The following is a 27030-nucleotide window of genomic DNA, read 5'->3' as shown; positions in this document are numbered from 1 at the left end:
TTATACCTTCGGAATCTAATACTTAATGTGCAACAAGAAAATTGGATTTACACACATATATTGTATCTAGGTTATACTGTAACACATGTAAAATGTATGGGATTGCCTGTCATCTAGGGGAGGGAGTAGATGGAGGGAGGGGATAATTTGGAAAAATGATTACAACGGATAATGTTATAAAAAAATTACTCATGCATATATAATGTCAAAATTTTTTATAATAAAGTGACTTTGTTTTCAATAAAAAAAATTAAGTCTTCTAAGTTCAAGTATACAACTTTTAAAAAATGGAAATCCTTTATCTTTAATCCCTTAGAATGCTTCTGCAATAGTTTGGAATATTCCAATCTATTTGCCTCAATTGTCCTCCAAAGTGATAATGTGTTTGCTTGTTTGTTTGTTTGCTTGTTTTTGAAAATGTTAATATCAGATATATGTTGGGAATTTTCTCTAATCTATCTTCCTTTCAATACCCAATTTACCTCAAACATCTAAAGACATAGTCAAGTAAATCATTTAAAGAAAATGTAACTGTAAACAACAAAAGGGACTGAAAATAGAAATCTAAACCAAGGGAAAGACCCTGTGACACTGTGGAAGAGCTACAATGAAACTCATTTGAAGAATCATCTGTAAAAGAATGAGAGAGGGCCATTTGGTAGCTTGCTACTTTAACTTTCTATTTATTTTATAATCCTTCCTTAAATATAGACCTGAGAACATGGGGAAGTTAATGTCACAGATTCATCTCATTTCAGTATATCAAAATTCCAAATAGTAAGAATTAGTTTGACTTGACAATTTCTATATAAGGTTTTCACAAAAAAAAAAAAATTACTCATATGACATGAGGATCTTTTCTCTAAAAGGAAACAATGAATCCAAGTATTTAATTTAAAGAAAATAATGAATATGCAAAGAGGTAATATAGAAATTTTGTAATGATAAATAAATTTTTAATTACTAAAATCTTTAAAATTCAATAATACTGCAAATACTGCAAATAAATTTAAACTAAAAGCAGAAAAAAACATTAGAATTATCTAAAAAAAAAAACAGAGATTCAAGAAAGTATTCTCTATGTAAACCACATTATAAGGCAATTTGGCAGAAAGAGGAGGAGAAAAGGCAGAGAAGAAGAATAAACTAATATTTTTTAAGAAGCTGATATTGATATTGCTCTATAAGAAATGATGAACAGGCTGATTTCAAAAAATCCTGGAGTTACATGACCTGATGCAGTGTGAAATGAGAACAAAAAAACATTGTATCCAGTATCAATATCATTATGTGATGATCAAGTGTGATGGACTTGTCTCTTCTCAGGAATGATTTAAAGTATTCTCAATAGACTTGGGATAGAAAAATGCCATCTAAACCAGGGAGAGGGCTATGAATACAGAACCTGAATTTATTCACATTATATTCACCTCAGTTGTTGTAGCTGTTTATTTGTTTGTTTCTCAGTTTTTCTTGGATCTTCTTATGATCTGATTTTTCTTGCACAACATGACAAAAATAGAAATATTTTTTAAAGTACTGCACATATTTAACTTCTTTCAGATCGATAGATTCTTGGGAAGAGGGGAGGCAAGGGAGAGAGGGAGAAAAATTTGGAATGCAAAGTTTTACAAAAATGAATGTTGAAAACTATCTTTACACATAATTAGAAAATTTAAATATTATTGGATTATTGAGAGGAAATAATTTGATATTGAGAAAGCAACTGAATAGAGATTAAACAATTTATGGGAAATATTGAGAAAGCAATTGGATAGTGATTAGATCACATATAGGATGTATTCTTAGGTTCAGGACTTTTTTCAAGTTCTAGCATTTGGAAAACATTTATAGGTAGATGAGAAGGACCAAGTAGAAATAAAATATTGAAGAGACATTAAAGATTGTGTCTGATTATTAGAAGTTTGTTCAGGATTATCTAAAAAAAATGTAATCAATAGGAGATTTAACCTAGTCTATATCATGACAGTTATTGTACTGAATTTTTAGAGAAGACACGACAGAGAAAATTTTGTTATATTTTGTACACAAGATAAAAAAAAAATTCTTGCAACATGCCCAAATAAAGTTTTCCAGGACAGAACCAAAAATTGGTTTTCACAGTATCTATATTCCTCTGAAGGTATATCTGTGTTTCCAAAGAACATGTAAACTATCTTTTTTTTTTTCTCAAAATGAAAGGAAAAAAAAAGGAATAAAGTATATTTGCAATTTGCATTACTCCAAGTTCACTTACAATTATGTTACTTTTATTTTTTAACAGATCATTAAATATGTATTATTAAAATAGACAAAATTACATATTTTAACCCTGTAAATCACTCCATGGCCTCAGTATACCTAAAGTGTGGAATAAACACAATGACATGTATATTTTAGAACTTTCTCCAATTACAGTTGACCCAAGCAAAGTTTAGGAGTCATGCTTCATGGCTGAAATAATCCAAAACAAAAGGTCGAGGATCTCAAGGGAATTAATTTTTAAAAAAATCAATTGAAGGTGGCCTAGCTGTACCTGATGTAATGTGAAAGAATCCAATTCTGTAGAGCAATTTGGAATTATGCCCAAAAAGTTATCAAACTGTGTATACCCTTTGATCCAGCAGTGCTACTACTGGGATTATATATATACTAAAGAAGGGAAAGGGACCTGCATGTGCCAAAATGTTTGCGGCAGCCCTTTTTGCAGTGGCTAGAAACTGGAAAATGAATGGATGCCCATCAATTGGAGAATGATTGGGTAAATTATGGTATATGAATTTTATGGAATATTATTGTTCTGTAAGAAATGACCAGCAGGATGAATACAGAGAGGGTTGGAGAGACTTATATGAACTGATGCTGAGTGAAATGCGCAGAACCAGGAGATCATTATACACTTCAACAACAATACAATATGAAGATGTATCTGATGGAAGTAGATATCTTCAACATAGAAAAGATCTAAATCAGTTCCAGTTGATCAATGATGGACAGAATCAGCTTAACCCAGAGAAGGAACACTGGGAAATGAGTATAAATTGTTTGCACTTTTGTCTTTCTTCCCAAGATATTTTTACCTTCTCAATTAAATTCTTCCTGTGCAACAAGAAATTTCATTCTGCACACACATATTGTATCTAGGATATACTATAACACATTTAACATGTATGGGACTGCCTGTCATCTAGGGGAGAGAGTGGAGGGAAGGAGGGGAAAATTCGGAACAGAAGTGAGTACAAGTGATAATGTTGTTAAAAAAATTATCCATGCATATGTACTGTCAAAAATTATAATTATAAAATTAATTTTAAAAATCCAAAAGAAAAACAGAGATCCAGATTTTTAAAAAGAAAGCAGGATATGGATAAAAAATATGAATAGCCCAATGAGGATTAAGCACTTTGATAAAGGTGAACATTAAGGTTTAACCACCCATAACAAAGAAACTAAGCATGATGACTTGGTAGTACACAGGTATTATATTAGAGTATGGTTTTGCTCTCCAAAGTTCATGTCCTCTACCTCAGCTTCTTTAGGAAATATCATTAATTGAAAAATTGAAAGTGCCTTAAAGGCCACCCAGTAAGGTTTATTATCTTACTGATGAGTAAATTGAAGGTTAAGCAATTAATAAGTATCAAAGGTAGAATCTGAACTCAATTATCTGACTCTAGAAAGACTCTTTCTGTTATATAACATAAATTCCTTGTCCTTCCTCATGGCATTATAATAAGGATTTTCTTCAATGGTTATTTATTAAATGCTTATACTAACAATTATAATTATAATAACAGCTATTATTTTGTTGTGCCTACTATTTGTCAAGCCTCATGCTATATGCTTTACAATCATCTCAATTGTTCTTCACATCAACACTCGGAGTTAGCCACTATTAATACCCCATTTGATAGAAGAAGAAATTGAGGTAATCAGAGATTAAATGGCTTATGTTTTCCACAAAGTTGAGGTTAAGTTATTTATGGATCACATGGGTGCCAAAGGAGAGCCACTGAAACAGTTGAAAATATGGGAATACATTTCAGAAGAGAGCTGAACTTGAGACATGTAGATCTGGCAGTGTTTTAAATAGAAATGAAAACTGAATCCATGGAAACTGATAAAGTTATCAAAAAGAGAGTATAGAGAGGGAAGTATAAAGCAACCAAAGCAAAATTTTAAGATATTTCCTCTCTCTCTCAACCAAAGAGGGAAGGATATTAATGAAGAGCCTATCAAAAATAACAGATGACAATTTTTATTTAAATTTGGTACCTCCATCACCTCCTCTGTCACAATAACAGAGTATTGAATTAAATTGATTTCTAAATATTTAATCATATATAAAAATATTGATTTTATTCACCACCATTATTCATTAAAATTATGTATTATAATCATAATGAACTAACTAATATGAAAAAAAAAGAGCCAGGATACTATTTTAAAGGAAATCATCAAAGAGAACTGCCCAGAGGCAATAGAACCAGAAGGTAAAATAGGCATTGAAATAATTCATTGAATACTTTCTGATTAATACTTTAAAATAAAAATTCCAAGGAATATTGTGGCCAAATTTCAGAAATGTGAAGCTAAGGAAAAAATATTGCAATCAGCCAGGTAAAAAACAATTCAAATACCGAGGGGCCACAATAAGGGTCACTCAAGATCTGTCTGCCTCCATATTAAAGGAATAAAGGGCCTGGAATCTGATATTCTGAAAGTCTAAGAACTTGGAATGCAGCCAAGAATAAACCACCTAGCTAAATTGAGCATTTTCTTCCACAGAAGAAGATGGACATTTAATGAAACAAATGAATTCCATTTGTCTTTAAGGAAAAAAAAAAAACAGTTCTAAAAGACAACAACAAAACAACAACAACAAAAATTGATCTCCAATCACAGGACTCAAGAGAAGCAGGAGAAAGTAAAAGGAACTATTGAGTACTGTATTTCTGTTGTGGATATACATAAAGACTACATGATTTTACCGATATAACATAAAAATGGGAAGTAGAAATGGAAAGGGGATAGTGTCAGAAAACAGATAAAGGGGAGATAAAAAGATGGAAATTACATCCCACAAAGGGGCAAAGGAAACCAATCATATCTGAGGGAATTTAGAGAGGGGCAGGAACATTGTGTGAATCTTACTCTCATCAGAGATGGCTCAAAGAGAAAATAATTGACATATGTATTTTATCAAAAATTTTCTCTCACCTCATTAAAAAGGGAAAGAGGAAAAGGAAAAAAATAAAAGAGTAATAAGGGAAGGGTACAAGAAAGGGAAGAGATTGAAAGCAGGGAGGAGGGATCCTAAAGAGGGTAAGCAGCGTGAAACAAGAGGGGCCCATAAGTTTAATACTGGGAAAGAAGATTGGGGGAGGTCAAGAAAAAGAAAAGCACAATCTGGAGATAATAAGATGGCAGGAAATATAGAATTAGTCAAATTAACCATAAATGAATGGGATGAAGTCCCCCATTAAACAGAACCAGATAGCAGACTGGATCAAAAGGTCGAACCCCATAATATGTTATTGACATAAAACACATTTAAAGCAAGGAGATACATGCAGAGTAAAGGAAAAAGGCTGGAGCAGAATGTACTATGCTTTAGGTGAAGTAAAAAACACAGCGGTAGCCATCCTTATATAGATAAAGCAAAAGCAAAAATTGATCTAATTAAAAGAGATAAGGAAGGAAACTATAACTTGTTAAAGGGTATCATAGTCAATGAAGCAATATCAATACTAAACATATATGCACCAAGTAGTATAGCATCTAACTTCTTAAAGGAGAAGTTAAGAGACTTGCAAGAAGAAATAGCAAAACTATAATAGTGGAAGACATCAACCTCATACTCTCAGACTTAAATAATTCAAATCACGAAACAAATAAGAAAGACATTAAAGAATTAAATAAAATAATAGAAAAATTAGGTATGATAGCTCTTTGGAGAAAACTGAATGGGGATAGAAAGTATACTTTCTTCTCAGCAGTTCATGAAACTTATACAAAATTTGACCATATATTAGGACATAAACCTCAATATTAAATGCAGGAAGGCAGAAATAGTAAATGATTTCTTTTCAGATCACTATGCAATAAAAATTACATTCAACAAAAAGTTTGAGGTAAATAGACCAAAAAATAATTGGAAAATAAATAATCTAATCTAAAAGAATGATTAGGTGAAACAACAAATTATAAACACAATTAATAATTTCAGTCAAGATACTGACAATGATGAGACATCATACAAAATTTGTGGGATTGAGCCAAAGTGGTAACAAGGGGAAATTTTATATCTTTAGAGCCTTACTTGAATAAAATTTAGAAAAAGAAAATCAATGAGTTGGGATTACAATTTTAAAAGGTAGAAAAAAAAACAAATTAAAAACCCCCAATCAAATGCTAAACTTGACATTCTAAAATTAAAATATATACATATATTAATATTGAAAGTAAAAAAAAAAACAACTACTCAACTAATAAATAAAACTAAGAGTTGGTTTTATGAAAAAAAAATGAATAAAATAGATAAACCTTTGGTAAATCTGATTACAAAAAGGAGAAAGGGAAATCAAATTGTCAGTCTTAAAAATGAAAAGGGAGAACTTTCCACCAATTAAGAGGAAATTAGAGAAATAATGAGGCCAATTATTTGCCCAACTTTATGCAAATAAATTTAATAACTTATGTGAAATGGTTGACTACCTCAAAAATATAGGCTTCCCAGATGTATAGATCAGGAAGAAAATTGTTTAATAGTCCCATTTCAGAAAAAAAAAAAAAAAAAAAAAAAAAAAAAAAAAAAAAAAAAAAAAAAGAAAAGAAAAGAAAAGAAAACAAGCTATTAATCAACTCACTGAGAAAAAATCCCCAGGACCAGTTGGATTTACATGTGAATTCTACCAAGCATTTAAAGAACAATTAGCCCCAATACTATATAAACTATTTGAAAAAATAGGGAATGAAGGAGTACTACCAAATTCCTTTTCTGACACAGATATGGTACTGATACCTAAACCAGGTAGGCTGAAAACAGAGAAAGAAAATTATAGACAAATCTCCCTAATGAATATTGATGCTAAATTTTTAAATAAGATATTAGCAAAAAAAATACAGAAAAATCATCCCCAGGATAATACACCATGATTAAGTAGGATTTATACCAGAAATGCAGGGTTGGTTCAATATTAGGAAAACTATTTGTATAATTGGCCATATTAATAAATAAATTAACAAAAACCGTATGATCATCTCAATAGAAGCAGAAAAAGCAATCGATAAGATCCAACATCCATTCCTATTAAAAACACGTGAGAGTATAGAAATAAATGGACTTTTCCTTAAAATAATAAGTAGCATTTCTTTAAAACAATCAGTAAGCATCATATGTAATGGGGATAAACTGCAACCATTCCCAAAAAGATCAGGAGTGAAACAAGGTTACCCAGTATCACCATTACTATTCATTATTGTATTAGAAATGCTAGCTTTGGCAAAAAGAGTTGAGAAAGTGATTAAAGGAATTAGAGTAGGTAATGAGGAAATCAAATTATCACTCTTTGTTGATGATATGTACTATACTTCAAGAACCCAAGCTATTCTACTAAAAAGCTATTAGAAATAAATCACACTTTTAGCAAAATTGCAGGATACAAAATAAACCCACATAAGTCATCAGCATTCTTATATATCACTAACAAAATCGAATAGAGTTACAAAGAGAAATTACATTTAAAGTAACTACCAATATTATAAAATATTTAGGAATCTGTCTAACAAGTGAAAATCAGAAACTATATGAGCAAAACTACAAAACACTTTCCACACAAATTAAGTCTGATATAATCAATTGGAAAAGATATTAAATGCTCTTGGATATGGCAAACAAATATAATAAAGATCACAATTCTACCTAAACTAACCTATTTATTTAACACTATACCAGAATCCCCCCCAAAATTTTAAAGACCTAGAAAAAATAACAACAAAGTTCATATGGAAGAATAAAAGGTCACAAATTCCAAGGGAATTAATTGAAAAAAAAAATCAAATGAAGGTGTCCTAGTTGTACCAGATCTAAAATTATATTTTAAAGCAGCGGTTACCAAAACCATATGGCATTGGCTAAGAAACAGATTAGTTGATTAATGGAATAGGTTAGGTTCAAAGGACAAAATGGCTAATAATTTTAATAACCTAGTATTTAACAAATCCAAAGATCCTAGCTTTTGGGATAAGAATTCAATGTTTGACATAAATTTCTGGGGAAATTGGAAATGAATATTGCAGAAACTAGACATTGACCCACACTTAACACTGTACTCCAAGATAAGGTCAAAATGGCTTTATGACCTAGGCATAAAGAATGAGATCATAAATAAATTAGAGAACATAGGATAGTTTCCCTCTCAGACTGTAACGTGCTGTTGTCTTCAGAAGCTGCCTATCACTCTCTGTGAGGAGATCTGCTGTGTCAACTTAAATCTCTCGGACAGATTCTTCTTCCTGTAGAGAGCTGATTTCCCTTCCTGCAGAGAGCATCCTCAAGTCTCATCCAGACAAAACTCTCTCTTTCCTCCAGAGCTGCCCTCTTCTATCCTCCCAGAGAATGGGCGTGGGATAATGCAAGGGCTTCTGGGAAAAATTACTTCAACCAATGAACTTGCTCCTCCTAAGCATGCAAGCTCTTCCCCAGGAGTTCACAAGTAAAACTCCCAGTAAAAGGCCTGAACTAGAGAATTGTCAAGTACCGACTTAGCACTTAGTAAGAACCTAATATCTCATTATCTCATTAGCACTTAGTAAGAAGCTAACATCTCCCCCTTTTTTTTTGATTTAGAACATAGGATGGTCATGACCTTGAAACATAAATCCATCAATATGGCAGGCATTACACATAATTAAATAGATTACATAAACATATAGTAACATAGTAACATAATACATGCTAGAAATATGTAAAAAAATAACATGATGAAATAATCATAAATTGAGAATTTATAAATGTCCATAAGTCCATTGTCCATTAGTCTCATCTTGTGTTAGGAAATCCAATGATTCCTTCTGGTTTTTAAAGTTCTTTAACAGTCTTCTTATTAGCCATGCTATTTCAGTGTCAGATGTTTCTTAGATTTTATCCTTTGTTTTGAGGCCTTTCTCTTTTTCTGTCTCTCTCTGATGGACACGGCAAATATGACTCATTGGCACCCATCTGATTCCTTCTCCATCTGAAGAAATACAAGCAAACTCTCTCCCGCAGGCAGTTAACCTATCTGCTCCCTTCCATTCACCACTTTCTGGGTCTCTTCTCACCATCTGGCAGTTACATTGGAGTTGTTTGCACTGGACACAGCCCTGTTGATTTAAAAGGCCTGTATTCTCCCCAAGTGTAATCCATTTTTGCAATCTGATTGCCTTTTCACTGACTAATCAGGTAATCCCTTTCTTCCATGTGATTGCTTTTCTGCTGGTTGATCAAATCAGAGTCCTGACCTTCTAAAGGCTCTTTGGGTGTAACATCAGCTTCCATCAAGCCCCAAGTCTTTTTTGCCTGGAGCCCTGGACCAGGGCCCCTCATCTCGTTTCCCTGAATTATTCTACACTCTGATGCCCAGTGGAGTCCTCTGTTGCATTTTGGACATAAGGTTTTAGGTCTTCTTTCACCCTGTCTTCTCACTCTATCTCTATACCTACACTGAGCTCTTAGATGTCCAATTTTTCCACATTGAAAACATTGCCGAGTTTCTCTAGAAGTCCCTTGCCAGGAGGGACCTTGTCTTTCCATGTTCATCATCGTCCAGGTGTAAATAGCATTTGTTCCCACTGTAGCACAGCGTCTTATGATCTCCTCTAAAGGAACATCTTTGTCTAATCCCCATATAATTCTTTTGCAAATTTCATTGGCATTTTCCTTAGCCAGATGTCTGGTCATTATTTCTGTAGCTGCATTTTCTCCAATAGTTCTTTTGACAGTAGTTTGCAAATGTCCCACCAAATCTGCAAAAGGTTCATTGGGACCTTGCTCTATTTTAGTGAAAACGTCTCCCCGGTCTTTCTGTCCAGGGAGAACACCCCAAGCTTTTATTGCAGCCTTAGCAATTTGCTCATATATTGTGATGGTATAATTAATCTGTTCTGAATTCTCTCCGTACGGACCTTCACCAGCTAAGTGCTCAAAAGCGAATTGTGTGTTAACTCCTATTTCCAAATTGCATCTGACTTGGATTTTACATAATTCATGAAATTCCACAATCCATAACAAATTTTGTCCAGGTTCTAGGCATGTCCTTGCTATGGATTTCCAATCATTCGGGGTTAGGACCTCATAAGACAAACCATGTAGTAACATTTTAACATAAGCTGATATAGCCCCATAAAGGGTACAACCTTTTTTCAAATCTTTAATTTTATTCAAACCTAAAGGTGCATATCTTCTCCTTTTTTGACCTATAGATTCAATATCTTCAATCACAGGTTATGCATGTATAAAATCACTTATATCCTGTCCTCTCTTAGCTTTAACCAATGCTTTTTCTAATCTTGTCATAGGCTTAGGCTGCTTCACAGGCAATTCTGTTTGTGTTTCTGCCTCTTCCCCTCCTCCTTCTTGCTTCACCCCTGAAGGATCAATTGAGGGAGGAGATGGGAAACGCTCCAGTTGCTCAGATGCTCAGAATTGTACTTAACTTCATTGTTATCTGATTCATCCTTTTCACCTAGTTTAGTTGACACTTCCCCATTTTAGTCCTTCTTCTCTTCCTTTAGAATAACATTTTTAAAAGCCATTTGGATTAAATTATAGGTATGAAGTGTATCTTTGGAAATGGAGTTTGGTCTGGAACCAAAGGGCAAAATGTCACAGGGGCAATTGTAGTGTTCACCTAATTGCTTTCCTACTTATTCCCATTCATCTAAATCCAATTCTTTTTCCAGAGATAAACAAGGACATATGACCTTCACAGTTTTTAAAGTTCAGTAATATCCTCCAAAATTATAATGAATCCTTGGATTTTCATAACCTTGATGATGCTCTCTAAACATTTTCCTTGAACAGAAGGCATTTGCCTCACTTCACTATAAAAGATTGCTGGTTTAGCCCTTAACAAGTTCCTTATTTATCTATTAGAACTCTCATTTAATCTTTAACAAAGTTTCATTGTTACTCACGGTTATTTCTGTGTCAGAAAGTCTTTTCCACTGGAATCTGAATCGGAGGTTTTTCCACTGGAATCAGAACTGTGTCTGTCCCTGCTCCCTACACAGGAACATCAAGTTGCACATGGTAGAAATGCAGACCTGTGAAAGAGGAAGGAATTTATTACCAAAGAATAACTAGAAATCATTATTCATCACAAAACAGAAAATTTGGTCATATAAAATAGAAAAATTTTTGTACAAACAAAACTAATGCAGATAAGATTAGAAGGGAAGCAATAAACTGGGAAAACATTTTTACAGTCAAAGGTTCAGATAAAGGCCTCATTTCCAAAATATATAGAGAATTTACTCTAAATTATAAGAAATCAAGCCATTCTCCAATAAATAAATGGTCAAAAGATATGAACAGACAATGCTCAGAAGAAAATGTAACTATTTTTAGCCATATGGAAAGATGCTGCAAGTCATTATTAATCAGAGAAATGCAAATTAAGAAAACACTGAGATACCACTACATAGATGTTAGGTAGGATAGAATGACAGGGAAAGATAATGCAGAATGTTGGAGGGGATGTGGGAAACAGGGTCACTGATATATTGTTGCTGGAATTGTGAATACATCCAGCCTTTCTGGAGACCAATTTGAAACTATGCCCCAAAAGTTATGAAACTGTCCATACCCTTTGATGCAACAGAATTACTATTGGACTTATATCCCAAAGAGATCTTAAAGAAGGGAAAGGTTCCTGTATGTGCAAGAATGTTTGTGGCATCCCTCTTTCTAATGGCCAGAAACTGGACACTGAGTGGATGCCCATCAATTGGAGAATGGCTGAATGAATTGCGGTATATGAATATTATGGAATATTATTGTTCTGTAAGAAATGTCCAGTAAGGTGACTTTAGAAAGGCTTGGAGAGACTTACATGAACTGATGCTGCATGAAATGAGAAGGTCCAGGAGATCATCATATACTTCAACAACAATACTATATGATGATCAATTCTGATGGACAAGGCTGTTTTCAACAAGGAGATGAACCAAATCAATTCCAATAGAGCAGTAATGAATTAAAGCAGCTACACCCAGTGAAAGAACTCTACATAGAATTCCATATCCCTCTATTTTTGTCTCCCTTCATTTTTGATTTCCTTCACAGGCTAATTGTACATTATTTCAAAGTCTATTTCTTTTTGTACAGCAAAATAACTATTTGGATATGTATACATATATTGTCTTTAATGTATACTTTAACATATTTAGCATGTATTGGTTAACCTGGCATCTGGAGGAAGGGGTAGGGGAAAGGAGGGAAAAATTTGGAACAAAAGGTTTTGCAGTTGTGTATACTGAAATATTATATATGCAGATATGTTGTAAATAAAAAAGCTATAATTAAAAAAAATCACATTTGAATAAATCGAAATGAATGCCTTGAGGAGACATCAAGAATCAATCATGTAAATTCAAAAATAAAAATGAAAAAAAAATAGAAAAAAATGATAAATATCTACTTGGGAAACCAAGAGAATTGTAAAATAGATGTAGGAGATAAAATCTAAGTATTATTGTTCTCCCTGAAAATCATGATGAAAAAAGAACCTGGACAATATTTTTCAGCAAATCATCAAAGAGAACTGCCCAGATGTTATAACAACAGAAGGTAAAACAGACATTTAAATAATTCAGAAATCACCTAATGAAAGAAATCCCCAAATCAAAACTCCAAGAAATAGTGTGGCTAAATTCCAGAACTATCAGACTAAGGAACATACTCCAAGCAGCCAGAAATAAAAAAAAAAAAAAATCAAAACCACAATAATAATCACTCAGGATCAGGGGTGGAACCAAGATGGCAGAGAAGTTACAAGCAAATTTCTACACTTCCTTCTTCCCTCAATACGAACTAGTTAAATCAGCATCAAAAATAATGCTAGACTGATAAAAACCATAAGGATTAGAAGCACAACTTACCAGCCGAAGAAAATCTGGAATTTTGACAGAAGAGGTCGGTTCTGAGGGGAGGAAATAAAAGACCAGCACAGACAAGGTTGGACTAGGGTCTAGCACACTGTACCAAATGGGCTGGGGAGAACTCTGGGATCAGAGAAGCCAATGAGATAGAGGAATCTGGCATAGGCTGATAGCTCTGCTTTGCTTATAAAACAGCAGATCAGAAGAGAAATCAAAGTCACTTTAAAAGAAAAAACCAGAAAATATAATCACCCCAAACTGGAAATCACCTAACGCATATCTCAGCATGGCTGTGCAACCGCCTGCTGCTGTCCAGGGCTTTTCCTTGGGACAGTTAAGAACCTGAACGGCAGGGGATACATCTCAGGGCAGCCTCTAATCCACATAGCATGGGGTTCAGCCTGAGGCAGGGGAATTCTCACAGTAGTGAAACTCCAGCAGCATCAGAACTCCCACAGCAGCGAAACCTCTGCAGCAGGGACTGTGCTTCCCAGGCAGAGACTTCTGGGTTTGAGAGCAGGGGCTTTTTGCCTCAGCTGCTAATATCCACGGCCCCACAGGAAGCTTTGGCGGGGGTTTGTGACTCTTTCATTGTGCAGCCTCAAACCTCTGGGCAGTCGCTAGGCCACACATTGGGAGTCCTTCACAGGGCACTCCTCAGAACACAGCTGTGCTAACCACCTCTGAGTAATTTTTTTTGGGGGGACTCTCTCCCAGATCTCTCTCAAAGCCCAGTCAAAATTTTGCTGCTATCCATCTGTCTGGGAGAAAGCTGGTAAATTCCCTACCCAAGTGCAGACCCACACAGAGTTTTAATAATGAGTAAGAAAATGAAGAGAATGATTGACACCTATAGAGAAAAAGAGCAGGTATCCAACCTTGAGGAGGCTAACAGCAGACAGTCTCCAGATAACACACTAAAGGGGAATAATACTTACTCCCCATCATGTAACTCTCTCTATTTTCTTTTTTTTTCCCTTTTTCTCTCCCCCCTTTTAATGAGGAGAGAGAATTCTCTGAAAAAGAAATAGGTCAATTATTTACTCATTGAGCCTCTTCTGATGAGAATAAGATTCACACAATGTTTCTCCCCCTCTCTAAATTCCCTCATATATGGTATTTTCTATGCCTCTTCCTGGGATGTAGTTTCCCTCTTTTTATCACTCCTCCCCTTTTTCTGATACTACCCCCTTCCCTTTACTACACCCCTCTTTTTTTCTTCAGTTTTTCTTTTTCTTCCATCTTAATCTGATTTTTCTTGTGCAACAAGATAACTGTATGAATATGTATATACGTGTTTGATCTAACATGTATTTCAATATATTTAACATGTATTGGACTACCTGCCAGATAGGGGAAGAGGTGGGGGGAAAAAGAAGGGGAAAAATTTGCAGCAAAAGTTTATGCAAAGTTCAATGTTTGAAAAATTACCCATGGATATGATTTTTAAATAAAAAGCTTTAATAAAAAATAATTAAAATTACTAACTCGTATTTTCTGTCATCTTTTTTTTTCCTTAAGTTATACTTATCTCTTTTCTGTCCCCCTTTCCCTCCTTCCCAGTATTTTAAATTCCCTCACTCTTTCTCATCCCTTTCCCTTTATACTTGTTACCTCTTCTATTAGCCTCCCCTTGTTCTTCCCATTTACCCATCTTACTTCACTATAGGGTAAGACACGTTTCTCTTTGAAGCTAAATATGTCTGATATTCTTTCTTTGAGCCAAATCTGATGTGAGTGATATTCACACGGCATATCTCTCTCCCTTATTTCCCTCAATTGTAGTGTGTGTTTTTTTTTTTTTTTTGCTTATTCATGAGATGTAATTTACCCCATTTTACCTCCATTTTCTTCTTCCTGTGCAATCATCTTTACAATTCTTGCTTCTTTTTTATATTATCACTAAAAATCAAATTATACCAGCACCCTCTAAATAAACCCATATCAGAGATTGTCAAGCACTAAACATATCATCCAATATATCAATGTAAACTTTTTAACTGTTAAAAGATTTTTTTCTTTTTTTTACCTTTTTATGCTTCTCTTAATTTCTATATTTAAAGATCAAATTCACTGTTCAGCTCTGGCATTTTCATACAAAATTAATGAAATTCACCTTTTTTATTGAATATCCACCTTTACCTTTAAAAAATAATGCTTAATTTTGCTGGATAGTTTATTCTTGGCTGCAATCCAACCTCCTTTGCTTTTTTGAATATCAAGCCCTTAAATCCTTTAAAGTAGAAGCTATTAGGTTCTGGGTAATCTTGGTTGTGGCTTCTTGATATATGAATTGTTTCTTTTTGAATGCTTACAATGTTTTGTCCTTCATCTGACAACTATGAAATTTAGCCACATTTTTTCTTGGAGTTTTTTCTTTTATTTATGTTCAAAAGATAAATAGTGATTTCTTTTAATGACTATTTTACTCTCTTTGTCTAAGATATGCAGTTTTTCTTGATGATTTCCTGAAAGATGATGTCTAGGCTCCTTTTTTCACTATGCTTATCAGGAAATCCAATAATTCTTAGATTGTTTCTTCTAGATTTATTTTCTAAGTCAGTTATTTGTATTTTTTTTATTTTTGTTTTGTTTTGTTTGACTGATTCTTGATGTCTCACTGAGTCATTTACTTCCATCTGTCAATTTCTAAATTTTAGTGAATTATTATCTTTAGTGAGCTTTGTGATATTCTTTTGCATTTGGCCAATTGAATTTTAAATGAATTGCTTTGTTCAATGAATTTTTTTCCCTTTTATCAATTCTGTTTTTCAGTGAGTTTATTTTTCCAATATATTTTGAAAGGAGTTATATATATTTTTTTCCATTTATTCAAATTTATTTTGTAAGCAATTTTCTTCAGATAATATCTTCAAGTTTCCTGCAAAATTCTCATTTCTTTCCCCAGTTGTGTTCTAACTCTTTGTTAAGTTCCTTTTTGAATTCTCTTAAGAATGCCTTGTGAGATGGGGACCAACTCATATCATCCTTTGGGCCTTCATCTGCAGATGTTTTGCCTTTAGTGTCCTTGCAGTTTGAGGTCTGTTCTCTTTCTCCATAAGAGCTATCTATAATCAGAGTTCTTTTTTGTTTTCTGTTATTTTTTTTAAAGGCTGAGGTCTGTTCTTTAGCTAAAGAAAATATTGTTCCAAGCTTTCTCTACAGAAGAGAGTGTGTTTTTGCTTCTCTGGGCTGGTTCTGCCGACTTCCTTCCTGTGCTGAATGGACTCATAATTACGATTTCTTACATTTAATATGCTGATCCACTGGCTTCTGAAGTAGTAAATTAGGCAGTGCTACTGTATTTTGACTAAGACCCTCTATGTAGATTCCTCTGATGTGGATGCCATACTGCCTTCTGTCCTTGCACTGCACCTATTCTAGGCCACATCCCCCATGCCTGATTAAACCACACTTTTTTTGAAGTTCTTCTGAAATATATTCTGCTGAAAATTTATTACACTCCAAATATTTGTGGGTTGTATAACTTCAAAACCATATCAGAGGCTTGATCTGGTGTTGATCTGAGAGAACACCAGGAAGAGAGCAAATAAAGACTTATCTATTATCCACCATCTTGGTTGCTCCCCTCATCTGTCAATTTTACATGGAAATGGAGATTTATGAATGCTTTGTTATCATCAAAAATTTCAATTAACTCTATATGTCTATTATTGAGGAGTAAATTTTAAATGGAAATTCAATGATTTTATACCAGGTATTAAACAAAAAAACAGGTCTAACAGAATTTCAACTTAATAATTGATATAATCTCACAATTAGTAATCTTGGCAAGTAGAAATAATATTTTATTGTAAGGAAGGTTAAGGTTACTTTATATTCATATATATATATATGTATACATATATATATATATATATATGTATATGTATATAGGTGAGCATCAAGAGAAAATTGTAAAAGTTCGATCAGTCTGATGAAATTAATTAAATGTAATTGGGTTTAGAGGGAAAAAGTTTTGAGTACAGATTATTCCTCTGCCTGTTACCACATTACAATGGGCAAGTCATTTAAACTGCTTTATCCACAATTTCCTCAAAAGTACAATAAGGCTGTTGAATAAGGAGACATTTTTTTTTTAAAGAGGTAGATTCATAGATGTGAAGCCAATAAAAGACTAATTTGAATGCCTTTGTCACACATTAAATGGCACCTAGTTACTGCCATAATGCATAAAATACTGGGCAAAAAGTCAGGAAGACTCATCTTCCTGAGTTCAAATATGTTTCCAGAGACTTACTAATTCTATGACACTGAACAAGTCATATAAACCTGTTTGCCTCATTTCTTCATTCATAAAAAAAAGATCTATAGAAAGGAATGGGAAACAACTCTAGTAAGTTTTGAAGTGGGACAGGCTAAAATGACTGTACAGCAAAATCTGACACATTATCTGGGTGAACAAAGGGAAACTACTTAAATTTTCTGACACTCCATTTACTCCTCTCTAAAAATAGAAATAAATATTTTAAAATATAAAATATATCTTTGCCACCTACCTCACTGGACAACTGAAAAGATTAAATGAGAAAATGTGCATAAAATGCTTTGCAAAATTTAAAATGATACATAAATATGTTAGAAATCAATTCATCTGAGAATGCATTTCTTATGCAAAGAATGCATTAGCTTCTCTAAAATACTGAGAAATTGCTCACATTATTTCATATGAGGAAAAAACAATACAATGTATTCACCAACAAAATAAATTGCAGATTTTAAACCGTTTTTTCACTTGCACAAACTAAACAATTTTAATTGAGATGATAAAACAGATTTGTATTTATTGTCTCAGTCTATAATTTTCTTGTTTTCATAGTCTATATTTTCTAGAATCTCATATCTTAAATGACATAGCAGTGCTTAGTTATGTTATAAATGATAAATTATTGAGTAAAAGAGATCAGCACCTATGGGGAAAAATCAGTTTTTCTTTTTTCTTCTAGGAGGGATGGCTTCAAAATCTGACAGAGAGACTCTGTATATTGCATGTGCAATATCATATTTGTATTTTTTACAATCATAACTAGGGTGGGGCAATTTGAATTAATAGTCCTTCATTTCAAGCATGTTAACAATTCTTAATGAAATTAGACAAAGGAAATTATGGGGTTACAAATCTGCTTGGCAAAATGTTTATATGCCCAGCTAAAATGAATCTTACAGGTCAGCTTATCCAAATACCTTATTATACAGATAGATCAAGGACTTGAAGTAATTTAGTCTGTAATAAAAAATCATGATTTGAAAGTTGAGTGTTTTTGTTTTTTCTGCATCCTGAATGGGTAATTAGTTTAAAAAGGAAGGTATCAAGTAGCAAGCTATAGATTTAAATTATAGATTTAAATAATTGGAAAGACATTCAGTGCTCTTGGATAGGCCGAGCAAATATAATAAAGATGACAATACTCCCCAAACTAATCTATTTAATTAGTGCTATACCAATCAGACTACCAAGAAAGTATTTCAATGACCTAGAAAAAATACCATTGTAGAAGGGGAAGAGGCCAAATTCTCAGCAACGTATTTTTATTTTTTTTTATTTTTTTATTATATATATATTTTTTATAATATAATCCCTTGTATTCATTTTTCCAAATTATCCCCCCCTCCCTCTATTCCATCCCCCCGATGACAGGCAATCCCATATATTTTACATGTGTTACAATATAGTCTAGGTACAATACATGTGTGTGAATATCATTTTCTTGTTGCACAATAAACATTAGAATTCGAAGGAACATGCAGCCTGGGCAGACAGATATTAGTGCTAACAATTTACATTCACTTCCCAGTGTTTCTTCTCTGGGTGTAGCTACCTCTGTCCATCATTGATCAACTGGAAGTGAGTTGGTTTTTCTTTATGTTGAAGATTTCCACTTCCATCAGAATACATCCTCATACAGTATTGTTGTTGAAGTGTACAGTGATTTCTGGTTCTGCTCATTTCACTCAGCATCAGTTGATTTAAGTCTCTCCAGGGCTCTCGGTATTCCTCCTGCTGGTCATTTCTTACAGAGCAATAATATTCCATAACCTTCATATACCATAATTTACCCAACCATTCTCCAACTGATGGACATCCATTCATCTTCCAGTTTCTAGCTACAACAAAAAGAGCTGCCACAAACATTTTGGCACATATATGTCTCTTTCCGCTCTTTAGTATTTCTTTGGGATATAATCCCAGTAGTAGCGCTGCTGGGTCAAAGGGTATGCACAGTTTGATAACTTTTTGGGCATAATTCCAGATTGCTCTCCAGAATGGCTGGATTCTTTCGCAACTCCACCAGCAAAGTATTAGTGTCCCAGTTTCCCCACATCCCCTCCAACATTCATCATTATTTGTTCCTGTCATCTTAGCCAATCTGACAGGTGTGTAGTGGTATCTCAGAGTGGTCTTAATTTGCATTTCTCTGATCAGTAGTGATTTGGAACACTCTTTCATGTGAGTGGATATAGTTTCAATTTCTTCCTCTGAGAATTGTCTGTTCATATCCTTTGACCATTTATCAATTGGAGAATGGTTCGGTTTCTTATAAATTAGGGTCAGTTCTCTATATATTTTGGAAATGAGACCTTTGTCAGAACCTTTGCTTTTAAAAAATATTTTCCCAATTTGTTACTTCCCTTCTTATCTTGTTTGCATTAGTATTGTTTGTACAGACACTTTTTAGTTTGATATAATCAAAATCTTCTATTTTGTGATCAATAATGATCTCTAGTTCTCCTCTGGTCATAAATTCCTTCCTCCTCCACAAGTCTGAGAGGTAGATTATCCTCTGTTCCTCTAATCTATTTATTATCTCCCTCTTTATGCCTAAATCATGGACCCATTTTGATCTTATCTTGGTATATGGTGTTAAGTGTGGATCCATATCTAATTTCTGCCATACTAATTTCCAGTTTTCCCAACAGTTTTTTTCCGAATAATGAATTTTTATCCCTAATGTTGGTATCTTTGGGTTTGTCAAAGATTAGGTTGCTATATATGTACCCTTTTTTATCCTTTGTATCTAATCTGTTCCACTGATCTACCGGCCTATTTCTTAGCCAATACCAAATGGTTTTGGTGACTGCTGCTATATAATATAGCTTTAGATCAGGTATACTTAGACCACCTTCCTCTGACTTTTTTTTCATTAGTTCCCTTGCAATTCTCGACCTTTTATTCTTCCATATGAATTTTGTTGTTATTTTTTCTAGGTCATTGAAATAGTTACTTGGGAGTCTGATTGGTATAGCACTAAATAAATAGATTAGTTTGGGGAGTATTGTCATCTTTATTATATTGGCTCGGCCTATCCAAGAGCACTGTATGTCTTTCCAATTATTTAAATCTGATTATATTTTTGTGGCAAGTGTTTTGTAATTTTTCTCATATAATTCCTGACTTTTCTTTGGTAGATGGATTCCCAAATACTTTATACTCTAAACATTTGTTTTGAATGGAATTTCTCTTTGTATCTCTTGCTGTTGCATTTTGTTAGTGATATATAAAAATGCCGAGGATTTATGTGGATTTATTTTGTATCCTGCCACTTTGCTGAATTTTTAATTATTTCTAGTAGCTTTTTAGCAGAGTCTTTGGGGTTCTCTAAGTATACCATCATGTCATCTGCAAAAAGTGATAGTTTAATTTCCTCATTTCCTACTCTAATTCCTTGAATCTCTTTCTCGGCTCTTATTGCCGAGGCTAGCGTTTCGAGTACTATATTGAATAGTAATGGTGATAGTGGGCAACCTTGTTTCACTCCTGATCTTACTGGGAAAGGTTGCAGTTTATTTCTATTGCATATTATGCTTACTGAAGGTCTTAAATATACGCTCCTGATTATTCTAAGGAATAGTCCATTTATTCCTATACTCTCAGGAGTTTTTAGTAGGAATGGATGTTGGATTTTGTCAAATGCTTTTTCTGCATCTATTGAGATGATCATATGGTTCTTATTAATTTGATTATTAATATGGTCAATTATATTAATAGTTTTCCTAATATTAAACCAGCCCTGCATTCCTGGAATAAATCCTACTTGATCATAGTGTATTATCCTGGAGATGATTTTCTGAAGTCTTTTTGCTAATATCTTATTTAAGATTTTAGCATCAACATTCATTAAGGAGATTTGTCTATAATTTTCTTTCTCAGTTTTAGATCTACCTGGTTTAGTTATCAGTACCATGTCTGTGTCATAAAAGGAGTTGGGTAGGACTCCTTCATCCCCTATTTTTTCAAATAATTTATATAACATTGGGGCTAATTGTTCTTTAAATGTTTGGTAGAATTCACATGTGAATCCATCTGGCCCTGGGGATTTTTTCCTGGGGAGTTGATTAATAGCTTGTTCTATTTCTTTTTCTGAAATGGGACTATTTAAGAAATTTATCTCCTCCTCTGTTAATCTAGGGAGCCTATATTTTTGGAGGAAGTCATCCATTTCACTTAAGTTATCAAATTTATTGGCATAAAGTTGGGCAAAGTAACTCCTTATTATTTCTCTAATTTCCTCTTCATTGGTGGAAAGATCCCCCTTTTCATTTGTAAGACTATCAAGTTGATTTTCCTCTTTCTTTTTTTTTGATCAAATTTACCAAAGGTTTATCTATTTTATTGGCTTTTTCATAAAACCAACTCTTGATTTTATTTATTAATTCAATAGTTTTTTTTACTTTCAATATTATTGATTTCTCCTTTTAATTTTTGTATTTCAAGTTTAATTTTTGGTTGGGGGTTTATAATTTGGTCTTTTTCTAGCCTTTTAAGTTGTAAGCCCAATTCATTAATCTTCTCTTTCTCTATTTTCTTCAAATAAGCCTCTAAAGATATAAAATTTCCCCTTATTACTGCTTTAGCTGCATCCCAAAGATTTTGATATGATGTCTCATCATTGTCATTATCTTGGGTGAAATTGTTAATTGTTTCTATAATTTGCTCTTTCACCCAGTCATTCTTTAAGATGAGATTATTCAGTTTCCAATTACTTTTTGGTCTATTTACCCCTAACTTTTTACTGAATGTAGCTTTTATTGCATTGTAATCTGAGAAGAAGGTATTTATTATTTCTGCCTTCCTACATTTAATTTTGAGATCTTTATGTCCTAATATATGGTCAATTTTTGTATGAACTGCTGAGAAGAAAGTATATTCCTTTCTATTGCCATTCAGTTTTCTCCAAAGGTCTATCATACCTAGTTTTTCTAATGTTCTATTTACTTCTTTAATTTCTTTCTTGTTTGTTTCGTGGTTTGATTTGTCTAAATCTGAGAGTGCAAGGTTGAGATCTCCCACTATTATAGTTTTACTGTCTATTTCTTCTTGCAGTTCTCTTAACTTTTCCTTTAGAAAGTTAGATGCTATACCACTTGGTGCATATATGTTTAGTATTGATATGGCTTCATTATTTATGCTACCTTTCAGCAGGATATAGTTTCCTTCCTTATCTTTTTTAAGGAGATCTACTTCTGCTTTTGCTTGATCTGAGATAAGGATAGCTACCCCTGCTTTTTTGGCTTTACCTGAAGCATAATAGGGTCTGTTCCAACCTTTTACCTTTACTCTGTATGTATCTCCCTGCTTTAAGTGTGTTTCCTGTAGACAACATATTGTAGGGTTCTGCTTTTTGATCCAATCTGCTATCCATCTCTGTTTGATGGGATCGTTCATCCCATTTACATTTACAGTTAAAATTACTAATTCTATATTTCCTGCCATCGTATTATCCCCAGATTATGCTTTTTTCCCTTGACCCCCCGATCCCCCTCCCCAATATTTAATTTACAGACCCCCCTTGTGACCCGCAACCCTCCCTCTTTTTTTTTTTTATTTTTATTTTTTTTTTTAGGATCTCTCCCCCCTCCCTCCAAGTCCCTTCACTTATTCTCCTTTTCCTTTTCCCTTTTCCTCTCCCCCCTTTTAATGAGGTGAGAGAAAATTCTCTGAAAAACAAATATGTTAATTATTTACTCTTTGATCCTCTCCTGATGAGAGTAAGATTCACACAATGATTCTCCCCCTCACTAAGTTCCCTCAGATATGGTGTATTTTCTGTGCCTCTTCCTGGGATGTAGTTTCCCTCTTTTTATCATTCCTTCCCCTTTTTCTGAACCGACCTCCTTCCCTTTACTACACCCCCCTTTTTTTCTTTTATATCAGTAAAATCAAATTATCCTTGAGTACTTTTTATATACCCACAACAGAGTTACAGTTCTCAAGGGTTCTTTGTACCTTTTTCTGTTTCTCTTCAGTGTTGTGGATGTAGGTCAAATTTTTTGTTTAAGTCTGTTTTTTTTTCTTAGAAACATATAGAATTCCTCTGTTTCATTGAATGACCATCTTCTTCCATGGAAAAAGATGCTAAACTTAGCTGGGTAGTTCATTCGTGGTTGCAGTCCTTGATCTTTTGCCTTAGAGAATATCAGGTTCCAGGCCCTTCTATCTTTTAATGTGGAGGCAGCCAGATCTTGGGTGACCCTTATTGTGGCACCTTGGTATTTAAATTGTTTTTTTTCTAGCTGCTTGCAGGATTTTCTCCTTTGTGTGGTAATTCTGCAGCTTAGCCACTATATTCCGTGGTCTTCTTTTTTTAGGGTCTATTTCAGAAGGAGTTCGATGAATTCTTTCCACATCTACTTTCCCTTCTGTTTCTATTATCTCTGGATAGTTCTCTTTGATAATTTCCTGTAAAATAGAATCTAGGCTCTTTTTTTGGTCATAGTTTTCTGGAAGTCCAATAATCCCCAGATTATCTCTCCTAGATCTATTTTCCAGGTCTATAGATTTTCCCAGTAAGTATTTGACGTTGTTCTCCAGCTTCTCATTTTTTTTGTTTTGTTTGACTGATTCTTGGGTTCTCTGTGAGTCATTCATTTCTATTTGTTCCATCCTGACTTTTAAGGAGTTATTTTCTTCTTTCACAGTTTTTAGTTCTTTTTGTAAATGCCCAATTTCGTTTTTAAATGAATTATTTTGCTCTTTTGAATTTTTTTCCATTTCCCAATTTTTTTTTGAGAATTATTTTCCTTTTCCAATTCAGAAATTCTATTTTCTTGAGACTTTTTTATCTTTTCCAATTCAGAATTCCTACTTTCCTGTGTTTTTTTAACCTTTTCTAATTCATAAATTTTGTTTCCCTGCATCTCCTGTGAATTCTTTATTTTTTCCAACTCCAAATTCAGGACGTTGTTATTTTCTATCATAGCTTCCCTTTCCTTTCCCCATTTTTCTTCAAACTCCCTTAATTTTTTAAGAGTCTCTTCTAGGAGAGAGTTATGTGATGGGGGGCAGGAATCGTTCCCCTTTAGGTTGTTATCTGCTGTCTCTCTGCTGTTAACTTCCTCGGGGTTGGATACCCGCTCTTTCTCTGTATAGAAGGAATCTATAGTTTTTCTGGCTTTTTTGCTCATATTTAAAAAATCTTTTGGGGTCTGTCCCTGGTGTAGGAAATTATTTATTTACTTCTTTACCAGCTTCCTCCCAGACTGGATGGATGCAGCGGCTCCTGCACCTGAGCTAAGATAGAGCTCTGGGAGAGAGTTCCCCACCCCCTCCCTGGAAGTGCCTCAGAGGTGATTAGCACTACTGTGCCCGAGGGCGTTGAACAGTAAAGACAGCACAAAGTCCAGCCTATGTGTCCTGGTGGGGCGTGGATGTCTGCAGCAGGTGACATGAAAAGCCCCTGTGCTCAAACTGGGTCCGGGGAAAATCTAATCTGAGTTTTTAAAATATTTTGGCTTTCTCTTCTGAACTGCTAAATAATTAGCAGAGAAGAGCTAACAGCCTGTGCCAGATTCCTTTACCTCAGTGGCTTCTCTGATCCCAGAGCCCTTCCCAGCGCAATGGTCTGAGTATGCTGGCACCCAGCCATCTGTGCTGGCCTCTCTTCTTCCTCCCCTGGAAAAAAAAGAGTCAATTAATTGCTGATCAGAGTTGAAAGTAGTTGAGGAAGAAATGTTTTTGTTTATTTGTTTACTTCCATTGCATTAACATTTTTTTTCCAATATGTACCCTCTGCTGCCATCTTTAATAACCTATCCTCTGCTGATGTTTAGTATCTTTACATACTATTCACCCAATAACCTAGTAGCAATTACCTACAGATGAAGAAATGTTATTTGAATAGAGTTAGGGGACCAATTTTATAGTGTTTTGGTGAAGAGGGAATGGATTTATTCTTATCCACACCAACTTTTGCTTAGTTCATTAACATGTCAACATCACAAAGTTATATTCAACATTAAGGTTAGTTCATTAATATAATGTTTTACTGGTATTGCTGCAGATTCTGGAACTTATATGAAGCTAAGAGATCAAGGTTAGTTAGTTAGCAGGACTAGGGATGCATTACATGAGGGTCTAGATGGCTTCCCCTAATTTTGTACATTTTCTCAGTATGTAACCTTAATTAATTTATGAAGTAGTTGCCAATGGTTGCTGTGCTTAGCTAATTTATGAGATACTTTGCAAATAACTGTTATGCTCCCTTAATTCATATAACAGTTTTTAAGTGACTTTTATATTCCCCTCTGAAATATTACTTGCTATACCAACTACTTATAAACTTATTTACTATGTTACCTGGGGATGGTGACAGGGGGCAGAACTAGGTATAATTCCAACAAAGATTATTTCATATATAAAATCCTGACATTTGTTAGCTGTGTGACCATAATAAGTTTCATCTCTATGAAACTCAATTTCCACGTAAATGATAATTATACCACCCATTTGCAAACTGGTTGGGAAGCAAATTCTCTAACATCAAAAACTATTACTAATGTACTTTGTGATAATATAGTATTGGTATTCCACCACTTTTCCTATATTTTACAAAACATTCTAGTATAGGGATTCTTAGTTTGGGATTGGTGATCTTTTTTTTAATACTATATGTCAGTATAATCTAATGAATTTTTTATCTATTAAAATCATTCTAAAAAGAGATAGGTAGGCTATATCAGACTATGAAAGACCCATAAAACTAAAAAGAATCCCTCTTTTGGGGGAAATTTTAAAAAGAGATAAATATTTTAGTGATTCATTTTAGATTTTTAGTTTTCAGAACTTTAATAGACACATTCTATGGAGGCAACCATATTAAAATGTACAAAATGGTTTCCTTATTCGATTTTGTCCTTCAAACATAATTATTTACAGGAATCCTTTCCTTCCATTTCTTTGTAAGCACACTTGTACTTAAGGTAATTAGAAAGCACAGTGTTATTGAGGCACTTTGTAAATATTGTAGGCAAATTGTAAATGCCAATTTATTAACTCTATATTAGCAAACATTTTGGCTGAAAAGGTGGTTTAAAGTTTTGGTGTCTTCAAACTAAAGAAGATTAGCTTTGTTCTAGTTAAGGATTTCATGACACAATAATGTTGCACTCTTTAGGAGGGATACAGATATCCAGGAATCCTGTCTCTAAACATTGTATTAAAAACAAATAAGGTTCATTCCAAATGTTCTAATGGTGATGAGGTCCCTGAATCACTATAGAGGCACCCAAAAAGTATCATTAATTTGATTCTGAGAAAAGCTAAAAAATATAATGTTAAATTTGTTTTATAACTAGGTTATTTCAAATAGTAGATTTTTCTTTTGAAGTGCCTAATAAAGAAGTAAATAGCACATAGAATAATTATTGAATTTTCCATCTCATACTAAAAAGAAAAATTTGACTCTTTGCATATAGTGTTCAATATATGTTTGATAAAATAAGATAAAATAAGACACCACTATCTCTATATTTATAGTGATCTAGCATATTTAACATAGTCATGCTAAATTAGTATCTTGATCATAAATATGAAAATCCATTTACCATTACCGATCAATTACATAATAGGTTTAATTTTATTAACTATAT

This window comes from Sminthopsis crassicaudata, chromosome 4 (genome assembly GCF_048593235.1).
Source record: "Sminthopsis crassicaudata isolate SCR6 chromosome 4, ASM4859323v1, whole genome shotgun sequence".
In the NCBI taxonomy this organism is placed as follows: Eukaryota; Metazoa; Chordata; class Mammalia; order Dasyuromorphia; family Dasyuridae; genus Sminthopsis; species Sminthopsis crassicaudata.
The sequence above is the reverse complement of the archived record's forward strand: the minus strand, read 5'-3'. Positions refer to the sequence as shown.